We start from the raw sequence: 8,724 nt of genomic DNA, 5'->3' as shown, positions 1-8,724 counted from the left end.
GTTGTTGGACTCTCCAGCTTCCCTAACCCCGTCCCTGCTCAGCCGATCCCACTCGTGGCTATTTTCAACCAGGATGTGATACTTCCCAGAGGCATGGAAGTTCCTCTCTAGCCTCCTGCCCCCCCCCCCCCTTCTCCATCTACCCCTTGCCAACTGGCTCAGCCAGTAAGGTTTGGTTCAGTTACCACTTCCTCCAGAAAGCTGCCCCTGACCTTTGCTTTCCTCCTTCCCTCTTCCCGTCTCCCACCATCCTAGACTTTCCATGCCACATTAAGGAATCTGGCTCCCAACCTGAAGGAATAGGGAGCCACTGCGGGCTTTAAACACAGAGCGGCAACCCTCCCCGGTGGCCTCAACAGGGAGCATGCAGAAAGGGGTTCTCAGACATCTGGAACTCACAGACCAGCCAGATTTCAAAGGAAATATTGCAGCTCTACTGCAGATTGCCAAATTTCTATTTTTCCATGTTGGAACCTTTAGAAAAATAACTAATTATAATTCCCTTTTCTGAAAGGATATGTTTGAACAACAACAACAAAAAAATAGGAAGTCAGGGCTTCCCTGGTGGCGCAGTGGTTGAGAGTCCGCCTGCCGATGCAGGGGACACGGGTTCGTGCCCCGGTCCGGGAGGATCCCACATGCCACGGAGTGGCTGGGCCCGTGAGCCATGGCCGCTGGGCCTGCGCGTCCGGAGCCTGTGCTCCGCAACGGGAGAGGCCACAACAGTGAGAGGCCTGCGTACCACCAAAAAAAAAAAAAAAAAATAGGAAGTCAATCTCAAGATATAAAGTCCATCTCTTCATGCTGATCAAACGTGTTATTATGAATAACTTGTCACGTCATCCTCATACTTGACATTTCACCCGAACACTACCTGCAGCCCTGGTCATGGCTGGGCCCTCACCGAGGTGGGTCCTCCTTGTGGCATTTTCTTCTCTCTGGACCACTGCTTTCCTGGCCCCGTTGGACCGGGTGGGTCTCCTGATGGTCCCCTGACTCTGCTGGGTTCCTCTAACCTGGTAGCCCTCAGAAACCCACCCAGTGTACTGGGTCAGTCAGGGCGGAGAGCTGAACCATGAAGAGGGTCCCCAGGGGTGGCCTGCAGAAGGCCTGCTACAGGCCAGAGGAGCTCCACTCGAGGGGGAGGGGAGGGCAGGGCCACTTCGAGTGAAGTAGAGGCACTGAACCTTGTGGAACATTCTAGAAGGGGAGTCATCCTCACTTCCAGGGGCAGGCTGCACTGTGGATCTTTTGCTGATTGTAGGGTGGTCACCAACAGTAATTACCATTGAAATCCTGCCCCCGGGCTTCCCTGGTGGCACAGTGGTTAAGAATACACCTGCCAATGCAGGGGACACAGGTTCAAGCCCGGGTCCAGGAAGATCCCACATGCCGCGGAGCAACTAAGCCCATGTGCCACAACTACTGAGCCTGCCCTCTAGAGCCCGCGAGCCACAACTACTGAGCCCGTGTGCCACAACTACTGAAGGCTGTGCGCCTAGAGCCCATGGTCTGCAACAAGAGAAGCCACCGCAATGAGAAGCCCGCGCACAGCAAAGAAGAGTAGCCCCCGCTCACCACAACTAGAGAGAGCCCGCGTGCAGCAATGAGGACCCAACGCAGCCAAAAATAAATAAATAAAATAAATAAGTTTATTTTAAAAAATAAAGAAAGTAAGAAAGAAATCCTGCACCCAGTCTCAGAGCTGGGAGGCCTGGGGTGGTCACTGAGGGCTGAGGCCCAGAGAGGGACAACACTTGCCCCCAGGTCGCACAGCAGGGTCACACTGGAAAAACCATTGCTCTCTTAGGTGATGTGAACTTGTAATCTTCTTCCCAGTTTTCCTTTTCCCTTTTACCCCTCTGTCGAGAACAAATATCAAGCTTTCGTTTTTCCAGATGGTTGTGTGTTTGAAACTAGATGGTCTGAATTCATTTCTGACCAGCGGTGCTCAGCGTATGAGCGCTCGGCTGCTTGCTTTTACCTGCTGTGGTGTCCTGGACTTGCTGCCTGAAACAGGATGTGACTTGATAGCTGGGACAGGCCCTGGGCTGGGCGCTGAGGGCAGGGAAGACTCACGTCCTTGTTCTCTGAATACTCACAGCCTCGTGGGTCTCCAAGGCAGGGATGCGGAGCTTGTTACCAAAGGCCAGAAGACCCACGCACTGCTGGAGTGGCGTGTCCTAGCCCGGGATCCACCCCAGAAGGCTTCCTGGAGGGGGTGGTAACTGGGCTGAGCCTCGTCTGCAGTGCGTGCTCGATAACCAATAACGTTAGCTGCTACTGTTATTCACGGTAGGAGGAGGGGAGGAGGGGCTGGGAAGGCAACGTGGGTGGGAAGAACATCCCTTTCAGAGGGAGCAGCTTGAGAGAAGAGGCAGGCAGTTCTCTCTGGCGGGAGAAGGGGGGAGGCGGTGTTGGGGAAAGGGTGGGAGGTGAGGTGGGAGAGAGAAGCAGGGGACCACCTGCTTAAGAAGGGGGGACAGCTGCACTGCCAGGCAGTGGCAGTGAAGCGGTGACTGTCCCGATGAGGGAAGGTTGTGGCCCTGGCAGGTGGCCCTGGGGAGGGGAGGATGGGCCGATGACAGGGCCTCGGAGGAAGGATGGCCAGGACCTGTATCTCTGGTGTCCCTGGTGGCCTTGCTCATAACTGGGAGGGACAGATGTGGAGGGCATGCCCCAGGCCAGCCCTGGGTCTTGGGCTGAGCCCCGGCACGACTGGGCTGACAGCAGTGACCACCCAAGGGCTGTACGAGATACCCTGTGCTGCCGTGATGGGGGGCCTGATGGAGGGAGGCTGCAGGGCTGGGGGTCCGGTTTCCTGGTGGTGAGCACTCAGTACAGGAGTCCTGCTTCATACCAGGGATGTGTGTCCAGGACTGCCGGCCCTGCAGTGGAGGATGCCACCTTCCAAGCCACAGTGAAGAGCCAGGTGAGCCTGGTGGGGAGTGGGAGCCCCTTCCACACCTCACACCTGGGTCCAGGTGGTCCCGACAGTGTCAGCAAACCAGCAGTGAAAGGTACTCAGTGGCCTCCAGGGGCAAGTAGGAGTCTAACCTTGCAGGTGCCATGGGTTCAGGGCCGCTGCCCCAGCAGAACTCAGAGCCCAGTTCCCCAGAGCCTGACTCCTGGGGATTGTTCAGCAAAAGCAAGAGACAGGGGTTCACAGTGATTCCCCACTCCTGGAGCTGTGATATTCCTGCTGTGACAGACCCCCGGCCGGGTAGAACTAAGATATCTCTACGTAAAAAACACGCCCACAAACACTTATGTGCTCCTGGCGCTACAATAACCTGTTCCTCCCTCCTGGAGGGCCAACTGGCAATATATTCAAGGGCTTTAAAAAGCAAATCCTCTGTGAAGTGACAATTCTTCTCCTAGGAGTACCTAAGTTACTAGAATTTAGAACTTCGTGGATAAACAACAAGGTCCTACTGTATAACACAGAGAACTATGTTAAATACCCTATGATAAATCATAATGGAAAAGAATATAAAAAAGGAAGGTAGATAGATAGCTGAATCACCTTGCTCTACGGCAGTAATTAACACAACATTAAATCAACTATACTTCAATTTTTAAAAAAAGAAAGTAAAAAAAAGAAAACACAGCTTAGGCTCAAAAAAAAAAAAAGGAATTTAGAACTTGGGAATTATTAAAGATGTGCAGGGAAGACGTTCATCACAGCACATTTGTAAATTACCTAGACAGCCAAACAGTGAACTGGGTACAGAAGTTATATACAGGGGACGTCTGCACAACGGAATATTCTGCAAACATTAAGAAGTGGGCTACAGAAACATATTTAAAGACAAAGTGAATTGTTCATTGTGTATTAGCGGAAGAGCAGATTATAAAACATGATATATCGCCACCATGATTTTAGGTATGTATTATGAATAGAGAAGAAAGACTGGTTAAATATACGCTCGAGTGTCAACTGTGGTTCCTCGGAGGTGGGAGTCTATGTATTTGTTATTTCTCATGGATGCTTTTCTGTGTTTGTTGATGACAATAAATGTTTATTATATTTACAATCAAGACAAAGAGACTTGTGTGTATGTGTGTGTATGTGTGCGTGTGTGTGTTTCAATGGTCCAGAAAGAAAACACCCAGTTCAGATAAAGATCCACAGTGACTCACTACTTTCCCAAAGCAGGTTTCTCTCTCCCAGCTTGGAAATTATTTCAGAAAATGCTGGATGTGTAAGGCTGGGCTTGGCCCCTGCTTCCCTAGGACGGAGCTCCCCAGAAGGGCTGCCCTGACCACCTGGGCAGGGTCACCCACCAGGAGCTTGTGTCATGTGCAGGCCTTGTCCCACCCAGACATCTTAGAACCAGAATCTGGGAGAGATCTTCTTCCCCCCCAGAAATGTCTTTTGTGTGTGTGTGTAGTAAAATATATATAAAATTTACCATTTCAGTGTCTTTAAGTATTCCCATCTGTTGTGCAACCATCACTACTGTCCATCTCCAGAACTCGTCATCACAAACAGAAACTCTCTACCTATTAAATAATAACTCCCCATTCTTCTCTCCCCCGCAGCCCCTGGTAACCACAGTTCTACTTTCTGTCTCTAGGAATTTGACTGCTCTAGGTGCCTCGTATAGTGGGATCATACAGTATTTATACTTTTGTGTCTGGCTTATTTCACTTAGGCTATGTTCTCAAGCTTCATCCATGTTGCAGCATGTGTCAGAAGTTCATTCCTTTTTAAGGCTGAATAATATTCCATTGTATGTACAGACAACATTTTGTTTATCCATTCATTCGTTGGTGGACATTTGGGCTGTTTCCACCTTTTGTCTATTGTGAATAATGCTACTATGAACATGGATGTGTACTATCTGCTGGAGTCCCTGCTTTCACTTCTTTGGGATATATACCTAGGAGTGGAATTGTTGGGTCATATGGCAATTCTATGTTTAATTTTTTGAGGAACTGCCATACGGTTTTCCACAGCAGCTGCACCATTTCACATTCCCACTAGCAATGCACAAGGGTCCCATTTTCTTTACATCCTCGCCAATGCCTGTTATTATTATAATAATAGCTATCTTAATATGTGTGAGGTGGTATTTCATTGTGGTTTTGATTTGCATTTCCCTAATGATTAGTGATGTTGAGCATCTTTTCATGTGTTTATTGACCATTTGTGTATCACCTTTGCAGAAATGTCTATTTAACTCCTTTGCCTGCTTTTTAATCAGGTTTGTTATTGTTGAGTTGTAGGAGCTCTTTATATATTTTAGATATGGGTGATCATTTTTTGCATATACAGTATTCTTGGGTCATATCACTTGTTAAAACATTAGTTTATTATTTTTTTAATTTGGAAAACACGTAAAGAAAAAAGAGGGATACAAGAAGCGGTAGTGATTATATTCTTTGACTCAGCAATTCCACATCTAGGGATTTCTCATCAGGAATTTTTGTGAACATGCACAAAGATTTAGCTACAAGGATGTTCATCATAAAAGAAGGAGGAGGCAAGGATTAATGTCTAATCATGGTATATAGGTTAAATAAAACATGGGTCAGCCTACACAGTGCTCTGAGATTACAAGTAACATTGGAGATGAACACTCCATGATGTGGGGACATTTATAATTAGCTATGCATGAAAGGAGAAAGTTGCAAAACAATATTTACAGTGAGATCCCAATTTTGTTTCAAGCATATGTGTAATTCTGTAAAGAGGCAGGAAAAATGCCAGTATGTTAATAGTGGTGATCTCGTGCGGTGGAATCTCAAGTTATTTTTATTTTCTTCTTTGTATTTTTTCAATTTTCCAAATTTCTGCAATAAACGTGTGGCTTTACAGTTAAAAAAAAAAGTCAGTTATTTTTAAGGCATCCGCAAGTGTATGTACAGTGTTACCCCGATTATGTGAAAATCTATATATTTACAAGAAAAAAAAAGGACTCGAGACCAGAGTCCCACGCGGAACCCTCAGCCGCCCTGGTAGGCGCTGTGAGATTCTGAGATTTCTCATTTTTATTTGTATTTTTATTTGTATTCTCCTAGCTTTTCCAAATTCCCTACTGTCTGGTTGTTCTGTTAGCTGCTTAGGGAAGGGGGAAAAAAGGGAAAATTGTTAATCTTTTAAAAATGAAATTCTAAAGTAAATGAAAATCTGAATTAGATGAAACTTAGCTCAAATATCTCGGATACGCGACCAAAAGCCGAGCCAAAGACAGTAAGCGGGACGCGTAAACTGAGCCACAAGCGCCGCAGCAGAAAGGAGGCCCCGCCCGGGCCCCGCCCCCGGCCGCACGACGCCCCGCCCACGCCTCGGCCGTCTGACTGCGACGTTAAGTCCGCACCGCCGGCTGCCCCCGGTGTTCGGCGACCCCCGCGCAGAAGCCACGCCCCCAGCAGCGTGAAGACCACGCCCCCAGATCCCGCCCCGCCCCCTCGGCCGCGCCGCTGTGTTGGTTCATAACGCCAGCGGGCTGCGCCCTAGCCCGGGCTTCCGGAGTCCGCGCAGAGACCCCGCCCCCGGGGACGTAAGGCCACGCCCCTCCCGCCACGCTGCGTCCGCGCCGCCCGTTGCGCATGTTCTGGCTTCCGGAGCGGGACGGAAGGGCGGGTGGCCGGCAAGGCCAAGGCCGCCAGGCCCTGCCGTGGAAGGGCGCGGTTCCGCGAGGAGACCCCGCGCGCACTTCCTTCTGTCCACCTCTTTCCTGCCCCGCCTGTACCCAGGTGCGCGGGTCGCGGAGGCCGCAGTGGATGCCGCACAGCCGGGGGCAGAGATCAAAGCCGGGGGTGGGGGGCCGACGGGGCCCCTGGGACGCGCGCAGCGGGTGGATCAAAGCGCGCCGGCCCCGACTGGCCCTTCCGAGCGGCTGCCCGGGACGCAGCGCGATTAGGCAGGACACAGACTTACGGTGTCTGCAGTGAGCAGGCCAGGCCCAGCAAGGCTACCTACTCCTGCCCCCTCAGGGCTCCGCGTCAGGGGTCGTAGCGCCCTGCCTCATGCTGGCCGTGACTCGGGCCTAAGCCGTGTCAGCCGAGGCTGAGTTTGCAGTGCCACTGCAAAGATGGAAGGCCCAGCGGACATCATAGCAGCTGCCAGTTACTGAAAACCAGTGCCAGGCAGGCCTGGGCCCTGTGCCTTTGTAGCATCTCATTACTCCTCATAGCAGTTCCATTAAGTGCTAGTAAGCAGTCACCTTTCACAGATGAGGGGCTGAGATCAGAGAGGAGGCTTGTCTAAGGCCTCTCAGCAGAAGGGGCACAGCCTGCATTGGGGCCCAGATCCCCATTTGTGGAACTCAGACTTCCAAGCTTTGTGCCAACCTGACTCCGGTGATAGTTTCCTCACAGTGGGCACAGCTGGCTGCCAGCTCGTTAGCTCACTGCTGCCTCATCCCCAACAGGAAGACCCTCCACCCAGAGCTAAGCCCCTCTACCCACGCTGAAGGTGCCCGGCACCCACGAGCTTCGCCCCAGGAGCCCGGAGATTGCGTCCAAGTTAACACCCACCTGTTACACGGGGTCTCTTTGCCTCAGGTATTGGGAAGGACACGCTCTGCCCAGCAGCTGAGAAGAGGGTGTGAAAAATCGGGTGGTTCCAGGATGGTCGGTTTGTTGGACCAGGTCAGCCATGCCAGTGGCGCAAGTTCAGGAAGTGTGAGTGAGGGCACCCCAGGATATTCACACACACATACAGACTCGGTGTTGAAGAAACCAAACCCCCAGCTACACCAAGGCTGCCTGCTTCTCCCATCTCCACCCACCGGGTTCCTGGGAGACACCGAGGGGCATTTTGTTTTCCACGTGGCCTCCTGGGTTGGTATACGAAGGCCACGTGATGCTGGACATTGGCAGCAGATAGGACGTGAGGCCCCAGCCCGGGCCAGCTCAAAGCCCAGCACAGCGCGCCTGCAGCAATCCAGATTTTCCAGCCTCCAAATGTACCTCAGAGAGGAAGCTGCACATTTGATTTTTTTTTTTTTTTTTTGGCTCCATATTAAAGAACAAAGCATGGGAACTGGACAGGCCCCTCTGTAAACAGAAAACACATGTTTTCTGAGAGAATGGTCTCTTCCTTTCCTGGTTTCTTCTCCCGTGGACAAAGGCCTTCTTAGGCCTCCTTGCTTCAAGAGCAGGGAGGCCTCAGACCCAGGGCCGACAGGAGGTGATTATTTTTTGCCCCAACTCAGGGCACAACACCCACATTCTTAAAAGGGGTGTTAATGGATCCACTCAGCAATGGGGTCGGCCTAGGGTGTGGTCCCAGGAAGGAAGCCCCTCAGGAACCTGAACAGGATTTGGGTGGGAGGAGGAGGAGACTGGACCGTTTGTATCTTCCAAGCACTTGAGAATCATCTTGGGTTCTTCAGATGAACATGCGTTTCTTGGGGCCTACTAGCCACACACAGGGGCAGAGACCTCTCTAACTCAGAAGAGAGGCTGGGGCCTGATGTCTGCAAAGAGTAGGCACACTGAGACTGAGTACGGACTGCTCTGTGACCTCAAAGAAGTTTCTTAACCTCTCTGAGCCTTAGTTTTCTCATCTGTAAAATAGGGATAATATTTGGTTGTTGAGGATTCAATAAGATAATGAGTATAGCCCTGTCAGACACAAAACCAATTAATAAGTGAAAGAAGTCAAACTATGTCTCAGTTTTGGTGGTGAGCTGTTTCCACAACCCCCAGAGTGGCCTGAGAACCCTCTGCAAATACCCAGGATTCCCGTACTTCACAGAGCACCTCCAC

The sequence above is a fragment of the Tursiops truncatus genome, chromosome 11, assembly GCF_011762595.2.
Source record: "Tursiops truncatus isolate mTurTru1 chromosome 11, mTurTru1.mat.Y, whole genome shotgun sequence".
Lineage (NCBI taxonomy): Eukaryota > Metazoa > Chordata > Mammalia > Artiodactyla > Delphinidae > Tursiops > Tursiops truncatus.
Note: the sequence above shows the minus strand (reverse complement) of the source record.